The 12,184-nt window shown below is 35.6% G+C and overlaps 1 protein-coding gene across 2 annotated transcripts in view; it reads left to right on the top strand.

Moving 5' to 3' along the window:
• The window catches only part of LOC138695079 (leucine-rich repeats and immunoglobulin-like domains protein 2), a 623,017-nt gene that overhangs the window by 540,773 nt on the left and 70,060 nt on the right, over nucleotides 1-12,184 (top strand). Inside the window, exon 1 of one of the 2 annotated variants that reach the window (XM_069819473.1) lies at nucleotides 9,218-9,869. The exons of the other annotated variant lie outside the window; for it this stretch is intronic. The gene's annotated coding sequence lies outside the window, so the exon portion shown is untranslated. Of the gene's footprint in view, nucleotides 1-9,217; nucleotides 9,870-12,184 lie in introns of those variants that run through there. 2 annotated transcript variants of the gene reach the window in all.

The following is a 12,184-nucleotide window of genomic DNA, read 5'->3' as shown; positions in this document are numbered from 1 at the left end:
TTGTGTGTCTGTATATTTCGTATTGTTCTAGTGTGTTTAGTTTCTGGCTTTTTGGTTAGATGTGTAGAATTTCCATGTCTGTGTTGATGTCTCTGTAGGTGTGGTTAGCATTTGTGACGTGTTCTGCATATGTGGATGTGTTTTGTAATTTTGTTATGGCTGTGATGTGTTCTTTGTAACGTGTTTGAAATGATCTACCTGTGTGACCTATGTAGAAGTTGTTGTAGGTATTACAAAAGGCGCCAAGACCAGTAACAACCAGTTCTGAAGAAGGCCCATAACAGGTCGAAACATGTTAACCAGGTACGATAGAATTTAACACGAGCAAGACATATAATACATATTCCGAAGTGATATAGTGTTAAAAGTTGTGTAATCAAGATGTATTATTATTTTTGGTAATATCAATGTATTTTAAAATTGTTTTTTCAGAATGAAAGTTACTATTGTTCAGATCAAATTCCTGCACATTTAAAGGACAAAACTAAAATTCTTTCAATCATTTATCATAATACACTGCTCTCTTAAATTGGCATATTGGAAATTAAATCAATGACTTCCTAAACACGCCAGGAAATGGTTCATATATAACAACTTTTATCTCGAAAAGGAAGCAGAAACGAGCAACATTATATGGGACATTTTGATTTCAAATATCTCAAAGAATAACACCCTGAATGACATTATTTACGGTTTATCCTGTATATAACCTGGCTCTACTGATCAGGAAAAAAGAAAAAGAAATTGGCTGGGTCAACGACTAAGAAGAAACTGCCTACTGAAGGTTGCACTGAAAATAATGGTGAACGGGAGAAAAGTTCGGGACAGAAGATATCAGATGATAGGCAACATTAAAATATATCGATCTATGCGGAGACTAATAAGCAAACATTCTGATGAGGGCAGATAAAAAGTTAATTTTTTTTCTTTCACCATGTTAATAATGTCAAAAGAAGTGCTTATACAAATTTTGGTCAATCGACCACAATTACGAGAGCTGTAAAAATAAGTTCTCCAGGGGCCGTTAACAGAAAAAAAGTCAATTTCATTGGAAACATTTATTGGAACAGACACAACAATTGTTGAGCTATTTTTCAACATATTCCCCACCGGAATTGAGACATTTGTCATATCACGGGATCGACAGAGAGGTGCAGACGGCTGTGAAACGCTGGTTCCGATCCCAGGCGGCTGACTTCTACGACACAAGGATATAAAAATTGATCCCATGGTATGACAAATGTCTCATTTCCAGTGGGGGATATGTTGACAAATAGCGCAATAATTGTTGTATCTGTTTCAATAAATCTGTCCATACAATTGTGCTTTAATAACTAAAATGCTCTCTCAATTAATATCACTCAATAAAAGAATTGTATTCCAGTGGATACCATCCCATTGTGGAATCCTGGGAAACGAGAATGGAGAAGCTTTAGCAAAGAAGGGCAGCACTGCTACTTATAGACCTGTTACTAAATCTACGTATTACTCTGTGAAAAGATTTATTAAATCTACATACTTAGACTTCAACAAACAAAATTTAATAACACAATCCCAAGGGAAAAAATGGAACTCTCTGCATCATAATCCACAGTTAATTCCCGATTTACCACCAAAATTGTCTGTAATTGCATTTAGATTGGCAACAGGCCATGATTGTTTGGCCAAACACCTGCATAAAATTGGAATATATCAGTCCCCTAACTGCCCATTGTGCAACTCAAACCAAGAAATGGATTCGGAATACCTCAAAATCTGTGCTTCAGTGGCTGGACATGATACTATGTTTGAAAAATATTGGAGTGGAAGAGGTCAAATGACTTTATTGTCAAACGCCTGGCATTAGAAAACAATAACAACAATTGTGCTTTTTTTCTGTAAAAGGCTCCAGGAAAATCACTTTCTGGGCGGCCTCGTAATTGCGATCGAGTGGTCAAAATTTGTATAAACACTTCTTTTCACATTGTTAACATGATGGAAGAAAGTAACTGAACTTTTTTTATCTGCTCCCATAAGAATGTTTGCTTGTGAGAGAAAGACAGAAAAAATGGAAGACTGGCGAATGTTGGATTTTCAGTGAAGACTTGCCCTTGTGCAGAAAACTATAAATGAAATGAAATATTCTGAAAGACATGACATTAGTAGGCCTATGTTCTCGTAATTTGTTTAGCACAATCCGATGGCTATCAACTGTTTCCGCAGCCGACAGATGATTGATATTTGATGTTTCTACAGCCTTAATATTTCATGCGTAATGACACGGAGCAGCAATATATCAATCTGCAGAATTGCATGTCTTTGTGGACTATGTCCTCTAGAGCACTTGATAGCTTAGATCGTTACTGTAAGAAGAACGAGATGGGATGGGTGCTAATGATATTACAGCTGTCCTCTCGGGCTTGCACAAAGCAATTCTCTAAGTGAAGTAGCATTCGAATAGCTGTCTAGTGTCCATGCACATTGTCCAATGCTATAAAAATTAGTCTTGTCGGGCGGGAGTGAGGGTGTTACACTACTGTCTGTGACGAGATGCTCCTCATAACAGATCGCGCGTCTCTAGCTTTCTCTTCTGTAGGAGACTGTTATTGTAATTTACTAACTGGAAGTTAATTTTATTGCGGATTATAATCTATCTTAGAAGTTCGTACCTAAACATTGTTTTCAGGTTAAGTGTAGCAGGCATAGAGATCTATTACAGTAGCATACTATACTCTGTTCATTTAAACAACTCACAGTATATCCGCCACTATAGTCACGACGCTGTTATTCCCGGCGTGACTCCTCCTCTTTGCTTACGTATTAGGAAGTCAAGGCTCTATAAAGTCTAAGTAGGTAGTATCGTTCGCCATTTTTGTTCTTTCGTTGCCGAGCTACCAGACGAGGGATCTATTTCCCACACCGCTAAACATTATCCATGTCGTAGCTCCTATGATAATAAATCAAACGCACTGTAATTCAGCAAATAATTGAGCGGCAATTAACGTCCTCGTGTGCTTTCTGCGGACGCCAACGAAAGAGCCAAAATGGCGGGCGATTATATTAAGTATTTATCCAGCCTTAGGAAATGCTTTACATCTTCATCAGCGAATCACAAGACGCACACGTTTAAATGTAGCCGACCTGCAACGTGATTGGCTGCCGGAAATTAGAGGGACGGGACTATAGTAATGTGGAGAAGCAGTCTGATTATGTACTAACGTTCGCAATGGAGTTGTGTAGCTTACTGAAATGTTTTCAACGTGACAGAAGTTAAATTGTCGAAGTTTATTAATGAAAAAAATATTCTGACAAGTAATAGGCATTATTTGTATATTTTTTTAAATGGTCCTACACGATTCCCTAAATTTGGCACCTCCTATTCTAATTACTCTTGTTTGCAGTAAGAATATACTGTTACTATCTTATATTTTCTCCATAATATTATCACAGCCTACTATATACAGTCACGAAGCTTGAGTTTTGAGGGTGCTAGAAACATTAGACTGTGACGGTACTATTTTGCATTGCCTGTAATGAGGCGATATTAGCGATCCTAGTGGTGAGCAACTATCTTATGTTTGTATATTTACTACGTATTGAGTTTCGCGACTATATATACTAGACTGTGATATTATTCCAAAACTCATTACCGAATGGAAGTATGCAGAGTGCAGGGTGAAGTCTGGAACCATATACATATCTCCCATATGCTTGATTGTCGGTTAGTATAGGTGTTACCAGTAGTGGGGAGGAGCGCCATCTTGTTGATAAAAGGTGGGAATTCACCTCCTTCGTTTAGTAAATCAGGAAAGATGTTTTCTTGCAACATGTTAAAATAAGAAATTGCACTTAGGTTCTCGTCAATAAAATACGGTCCAACAATACGATTTCCCAAAATTCCACACCAAACCATTATTTTACCAGCACCTTGCAACATGGCTTAACCCACAAGAATGAAGATTGGAATCAATTCTTTCCTCTTTCGATAATGCCATCACGAAAATCTAGACATTAGTTATAGGAAAGCTTCACAACAATGCATTCAAACTGTCACAGGATAAGCAAACAGTAAAGCAGGAAAAGTTAATTACCGGTAACAGAATTGCATAAAAATACCTTTTCCAAAGCCTCCTTAGTACCGTACCATGTTACAAAATATCTGTAGATGCACTAACTAATGTTTGTGTCATTATGACAGTTATATTTAAAGAACTTGAAAATGATTTGAGATATCTCAAAACAGATTGCATCATTGTTTTTTTTTTTTTTTTCAGAAAATTTCACACGATTTTGAGTACCTACATGACCCCCTTTCCATTAAAAATTTCAAAATATATCGTACCTAAGATCGTAGGTTTGCGTCCCGACCACTGCAGTCAATTAAGCCCGTGGTAAAGGATGGGGAGGACCCATGTAAAACAATCTGTGTAATGGTACGCATGGAAGCTGACGGGATTTCAGTTGACTGCAGTTGAAATGATTTTGGTCCTTTTTTAAGAAAAAAAAAAAGACATTAAATCTTTTTTTATTATTTTAATCAAGTGCAATGTCCTTAATGTTATATAAAATTAAACAATATCAACGTACTTTATATATAACATACAATTCATAACATATTATATTACGTCATGACCATGCGAGTTCAGAATATGTGCGTCAGATACGTGTGCAACATCCGACGATATGATCATATATCACCGTGCTTCGCAAGTCTTTCGTGGCTCCGACTTAAAGAACGCAGAACTTTACACGCCTTGTCATTGCTCTTTCGAATTCTGCACACTTCAACACCAAATTTCCTTTCGTTACGTTTCTCTTATCTATACTCTAACCAAGACGTAAATACCAGATCACTTATCTGTGGCGCGTTAAGTATACCTCTTCATAGAACATCTCGTTATTCATAATCTTTTACAGTATCCACCTCGCGACAATGGAATTCCCTGTCACAAAGTATTAGGGGCTGCAAGACAAACACTTTTAAAAACAGCTTAAAAGATAACCTTCTTAGCATTTCACTCCAATCATACTGACTTAAACTATCACTGTCTACATTGTTACTCCTTCCTTTAGACATCATCCTGATAGTGCTGTATTTTCAAAATTCTCATAATAATCTCTTTCTATTATCTAACATTATTTGAAATATATTAACATTCTATGTATTTTAGCTTAATTCTGCTACATAGTTTGCATTTCAGTGTTTAATTAATATTTCATAGTATTTTGTTGTTTAATTCGTAAATAACTCTTGTATACATGTAACTCTATCTAAATCAAATTGTTGAATTCTTTGGAAGTTGATACATATGTAGGTATACTTTTTGCTGGTTGAGTGGAAGAGAAGGCCTTACGGCCTTAACTCTGCCAGCTAAAATAAATCATCATCATCATCATTATTATTATTATTATTATTATTATTATTATTATTATTATACCAGCTGGCCACTATAATGGCCGCATGGCTCCTAAGGGTTAAGTGAAGAAGCGCGCTCTTGAGCTGATTCTCGAGTGACGTGAATATTGAATTCTGCATAAAGTAAGTACAGATAATTGAATCTGAAATACAGTGAATTATGAAATATTATGAGAAATTCGTTTATATGATTGTCTTCTTCATTTTATTGGAGTGGCGTTGTTTTAAAAAGTATAATATTATATTATGGTAATTATTCATTTTAAATAGAATTTGCAACTGCAGGTAATAACGCCATCTCGCTGCGAGAATAAAATTTGATTTAGCATGTAATAATAGTAGTTAGTTTAATCGTCTCTAGCTTAAAGATAATAATCGACCGGCTTGGGTACCACTAAACCTGCGATATGAGCAACACAAAGAAAATTGGATTCTGTTCACTATGTGAAGACGGTTGTGCACCACTCAATGACAGTAACCTTGATTAAATTTTGTAAAGTTACGTGGTAATGAGTATTGAGACTTTTTTGTTGTTCCTAATCATTTATAGCTCTTTAATCCTATAACAAACTTACATATGTCACTTTTGCTTATAAACATGTTTAATAATAATAATAATAATAATAATAATAATAATAATAATGATAATAATAATAATAATAATTTATTTATACTGACAGAGTTAAGGCCATAGGACCTTCTCTTACACTCTACCAGGTCACAAAGTATACAAGCAGTGAAAATTTAACAAAAAGTTATAGAACAGAATACTAACACATTACAAAAAAATAATAATAACATAACAAAATCAACATTAAACAACATGAAAATAATATGATAATAGAAAAAATAAAGTAAAATACAGTTGTAAAAATTCGAATATAATAAAAGCAACTCAGTACAAATCGTTAATAGGAAAAACGTAAGGAAGAATACAACAAATGGAATGCAAATCTATACTAATAATAAATCTGTAGCCGAAATTTTTTTGGTAATTTTCGATTTTCCAAAAATAATTGGTCCCAACATATATAATTAACCACCCTGAAACCGAAAATCGCTTTTTTGAAATTTTTGTTTGTATGTCTGTCTGTCTGTCTGTCTGTCTGCATGTTTGTTACCTTTTCACACGATAATGGCTGAACGGATTTCGATGAAAATTGGAATCTAATTAAGTTGGTTGTAACTTAGATTTTAGGCTATATGGCATTCAAAATACATTATTTAAAAGGGGGGTTATAAGGGGGCTGAATTAAATAAATCGAAATATCTCGCTTATTATTGATTTTTGTGAAAAATGGTACATAACAAAAGTTCTTTAAGCATCATTTCCGATAAGTTTTATTCCTTGAAAAATTTTGATAGGACTGATATTTAATGAAATAAATGAGTTTTAAAATTAAAATGACTGCCATCTAAGGCCGGGTAATGAATTAAAAAACAAACGACTTCGTCTATAAGCGGCCTTGGACAGCAACAATCGAAAGCTATGGAAGATAGCCTACAGAGAATGTTTCTGTGTTTGTATGAAGTAATATCGGAAGCTAAATTAACCGATTTGTATAATTAATTATTAATTCACCATTGGAAAGTGTAGTTTCTCTAGATGGACATAATGTTATAATGTTATTACAGTAACTTCTGATATAATATAATATAATATAATTTAAGTTATTTGAAGGGTTCAGAACCATAGTGGGCCAAGCGCCATTTACTGAATACGTAGAAAAGAGGGTTAAAATTAAGTTATTACTATAATTCAATGGAAACCTATAACAAGTAAAATAAAATATACACATTAAATCTAAATGATGTCAATCTTCATTAAGCTATGGTTGCATGCAATAAAAATTAAGAAACATGTTAAAGGAATTGTCACTGCACCAAAAGAGTGTCTCTAGACCAAAATGATCGCATTTTAATTATTTGGATGCAATTTGAATTAAGTAACATATTAAACGATTTATCCTTCTATCAAACACGAATGTTCCTTGGATCAAATGTCCTATTTTAATTATGGAATTACTTTATATTTATTTCTAACGGGTGCAGCGGAGCGCACGGGGACGGCTAGTAAAATAATAAAAAAGAAGAAAAAATTATATATACGAAAATTAAATAAAATCCACAACAAAAAGGGTATGATAACAATTCATTGGTGATGAAGAGAACAAAAAAGGGGCAAGGAAGGAAAAGAAATATATATATTTTTACAAAACTATCGCAGAGAAAACGGGTTCATTCAAGTGAGTCAGAATTGAAAAAGTGCAATTTTAGTTTATTTTTGAAACTAGATAATGTCTCTGACATGTTGTGGTAGAGAGTTCCAGAAATGAGCTGCAGATACGGTGAACTATGAAGAGTAGAAGGATGTTCTGTGTTTAGGAATGGAGAGTGTGATATGGTGTTGTGAGCGAGTATCTATTTCGTGATATGAGGACAAATGTTGAAAATGAGAAGCTAAGTAGCTAGGGTTAGAGTTCTGAAGAATACCGAAGAGTAACGTGAGAGAGTGTTTGTTCTAAAAAAAAAAAAAGAAGTGGCGTTATTACCTTTACTGCAGGTAATAGCACCAGTATGCGTCATACTTTTATTTACTTGTATTGTTGTAAAACCTTGTTACAATTACAACTTTTGAAACGTACATTCCACAGAAGAGACTACAAATGATCAATATCTAAAAAAAGCAATATTATTGTCCGTATTTCTGAACAGCAGTAAGCCATTTACTACCCTTACCCTAAAATAATACCGACAATCACTGATTCACAAAGACTGACTTATTCTCAGATTGACTATAAGTTTCGCTAAGAGCCACTTACTTTCTGAGTAACTGATAAATTTAGAAAGGTGTACCCTCGAACTTAGAACCTCTTTGTTTTTTTTAGTAGGTTATTTTACGTCGCTGTATCATCTGAATGGGATGAAGGTGATAATGCCGGTGAAATGAGTCGGGGGTCCAGCACCTATAGTTATCCAGCATTAGTTCATATTGGGTTGAGGGAAAATCCTAGAAAAAGCCTCAACCAGGTAACTTGCCCCGTCGACCTGATTGGCGAGTTGGTATAGCGCTGGCCTTCTATGCCCAAGGTTGCGGTTCGATCCCGGACCAGGTCGATGGCATTTAAGTGTGCTTAAATGCGAAAAGCTCATGTCAGTAGATTTACTGGCATGTAAAAGAACTCCAGCGGGACAAAATTCCGGCACATCCGGCGACGCTGATATAACCTCTGCAGTTGCGAGCGTCGTTAAATAAAACATAACATTTTTTAACTTGCCCCAATCGGGATTCGAACCCGGTCACCTGGTTTCGCGGCCAGACGCGCTAACCTCGTTGTTATAAGTTCCACTCTCAAACATTGAGCTATGAGCTATCGAGATTGCGTCAGGAAATTAGAAGTTAGAATACATTTTGCTAAAGACGCTTGTTTGCCAATATATCGGAAACCTTTCACCGTTGCCTAATTTGGTTTAGCTGCACTCCGTTTTACATCACAGACTCACACCCGAGACTGCATTGTTAAAAACGGCGAGCCTGTAATTGTATCCTCTCCTTGTGAACTTCCACAAGGGCGTATAAATGTGCGGAATGCAGACTTAGCTAGGGGCTGTTGCGCGTCATGAAATAAAGCACTTCATGCAAGACAAGAGAAAGACTGGCCGTTTAATGTTGCGGGTTAAGGGCAAGAGCTGTTCGAGTGATCGAAACACTGTGCATGACGGCTATCAGAAGTAAACTTGATGATTGGGGTGATGATCAGTGGAGGTTATTCGAGGCACTGCCGCTCTCCCCCACCGTCGTATTCACTACATGCACTGGGCTACAGGAAGACCTCGATTAGACCAGCAATCGTACGTCACACGAGTACTTAACTCTAAACCCACACTGGACGGATTAATGTAATAGAGCAGGAAGGTTTAGGACTCTACAGTTGTGATTGTGACCTGTGTTGTTACCGTGCACCAATTCACTGTAACATTTGCTCGGATTGTGTGGTTGTTTCCCTTCTGTGAGTGTAAACGGGATAAAACAGTTTCCAGCATCATAAAGCAACAAAACAACATTGAAACAGTGTAAAAATGACGTTGAGATATACAATGCGAAGTTGAAGGATAGTAGTCTATATGAAAGTGTATATTAGTGTTGTTAAAAGTGTGTTAATATACCGAAGAGTTCAGTAAGTTGGTGCTAATGCTTAGGGAGGCAAGGAAGAATCAATTGTTGTGTGGTGTCAATGGAGTGTGAACCACTTTATTGTGAAAAAACACTCAAAGAACTCTATCGCGTTTCTTTTGATAGTGAAATACGTGTATATAAGGTTGTTATTACCAGACGCTCGAAGTACAAGATCGTGGAGTGAAATTACGTTTGGATATCGACTTCACCGCAAAGTGAAGTGAGGGATCTTAATTCTGTGGATGGAACACGGTGAACAATTCAGCCTAACTAGATAATTCGACTGTCTAATGAACAGTTAAGTTGCTTTATATGCTTAACTAGTTGTAATTATTTAAATCATGTTCTCAGTGAGTGAGTGAGTGAGTTAGTTGATTGGAAGACTGACAGACTGACTGGTTGCCTAGCTGACTAACGCTGAGAGGCTGTATCAGTAGCCGGCTGGTTGGTTTATGAAGTAGCTAGTTGATTAACGCTAACAGGCTGACTGATTAGCTGACTAGCCGGCTGGTTGATTACTGACTGACTCTCTGGCTGATCGTATCGCTCAATTGTCCGACGCTGTGCTAACAGGCTGGCTCAATAGCTCACTTACTGATTGACTCACTGGCTAGTTGGTTGACTTACTAAGTAGCTGACGAAAAGGCTGGCTCAGTAGCTCACTCACTGACTGGCTGGCTGATTACTGATTGAGTGGTTAGCTGATTACGGTACTTAACTTACTAAGCAGCTAGTTGATGACAGACAGGCTGGCTTAGTAGCTAACTACCTGACAGACTAGCTGGCTGGTTGATTGGTTAGCTTATTAGGTAGCTAAGTGACGTTGGCAGACAGGCTGGCTGGATAACTGATACGAATCACAAAGTGAGGCAGTGGTGGATTACATCATTTAGCTGCTACTAATGGCTGTTTATTTATCGAATTATTAACATAAAGAATATATATTTACACAAAATTCTTACATAACATATTTTCCTACGGTTACTTTTTTAATACAACACAATCAATGTTTGTTTGAAAGTGAACATAATGCATGTTAAAAATGAACATAATGCATGTCACTCTCTTCACTGAACTAATGTACTATAGTGCGTCTTATATAGCATTTGATATACTAATGAACTGTTATTAACTAATTATTAATTACGTCGTTCCTATATCAGTTCAATCAATATTTCACTGCAAAGAACCCAGTTTATATTACTTACAAATGGCAGGTTCATTGCCGCCCTCACATAAGCCCGCCATCGGTTCCTATCCTGTGCAAGATTAATCCAGTCTCTATCATGATATCCCACCTTCCTCAAATCCATTTTAATATTATCCTCCCATCTACGTTTATATATGTGTGTGTAATAATAATAAGCAATATTATGTTGAACCATTATTTTTTTTCCTAATCTTCTTCATCGACTCGAGCTAAAACAACTTCGAAATCTGACGTTATATCTAAAATGCCACACGTAATTGTGCCAAAAGGTTTTTCTCCAATAAAATCTTATACGTAACGGTATCCTGTATTTTGATTTCACAATGTAAAAACAATGTACATAGGATAGATAGGGAAGGATAGATAGCAATGCATTTATTTATTTATTTATTTATTTATTTATTTATTTATTTATTCTGGTGTAGTTAAAGCCATCAGGCCTTCTCTTCCACAACACCAGGAATACAAATACAATAATAGAAATAAACAGAAAAAAATACACTATAATGTACAAAGTAAAGCTACACAAGAAATAAAGAGAGAGAGAGAGAGAGAGAAACACTATAAACAAAGTAAAGCCACACAAAAATATACAGGTTGCAGTCACACAAACTTTAAATGAGTGATTAAGTATCATAATTAATTCCATCCTAACTAATTAACTAACATAAACAAGAAACTTGCAATTTTAATCTTGGTTAAAAAAGAAAAAGAAAAAAAAAACACAAATCAATACTTCTAGCAATATCTAAAAAACATTAACTAAGACAAAATTTTCCAATTTAATTTTGAATTGTGATAAAGTCCGGCAGTCACTGACATCATTAGGTAACGAATTCCAGAGGAGAGGTATTTCTACAGTATAGGAAGATGAGTATAAAGACGTTCTATGATGAGGGATAGAAAGAAGTGCTTGATGTCGGTTTCGAAGAGTTGTAAGAAATTGAAAGCGCGATAACAGATATTTCGGAGTAGAAGTATGCATGATTCTAAACAGAAGAGACAGTGAATGTATTGTTCTTCGTTCCTTCAGACGCACCCATGAAAGTAACTGGAGGGAAGGTGTTATATGGTCAAATTTACGAGTATTGCAGATGAATCGTATGCACACATTATGAACACGTTATAGTGTCTCAGCTAAGCGTGAACTTACATTAGTTAGCAAGGAATCGCAATAATCAAAATGGGGCATTACAAGCGTCTGAATAAGATTCTTTTTTAGACTAAGTGGTAGAAATTCTTTCATATGAAACAAGGAGTGAAGTTGAGAAAATATTTTTTTGCAAATGTGTGTTACTTGAGTATTCCAATTTAGATCGCTATCCATAAAAATGCCAAGATTTTTAACGGTTTCACTGTATTTAACAATAATCCCATTCAATATTATATGTGGTATAGTACT

Source organism: Periplaneta americana, chromosome 1, assembly GCF_040183065.1.
Source record: "Periplaneta americana isolate PAMFEO1 chromosome 1, P.americana_PAMFEO1_priV1, whole genome shotgun sequence".
NCBI classification, from domain to species: domain Eukaryota; kingdom Metazoa; phylum Arthropoda; class Insecta; order Blattodea; family Blattidae; genus Periplaneta; species Periplaneta americana.
This window is presented reverse-complemented; position numbering and strand designations above follow the sequence as displayed.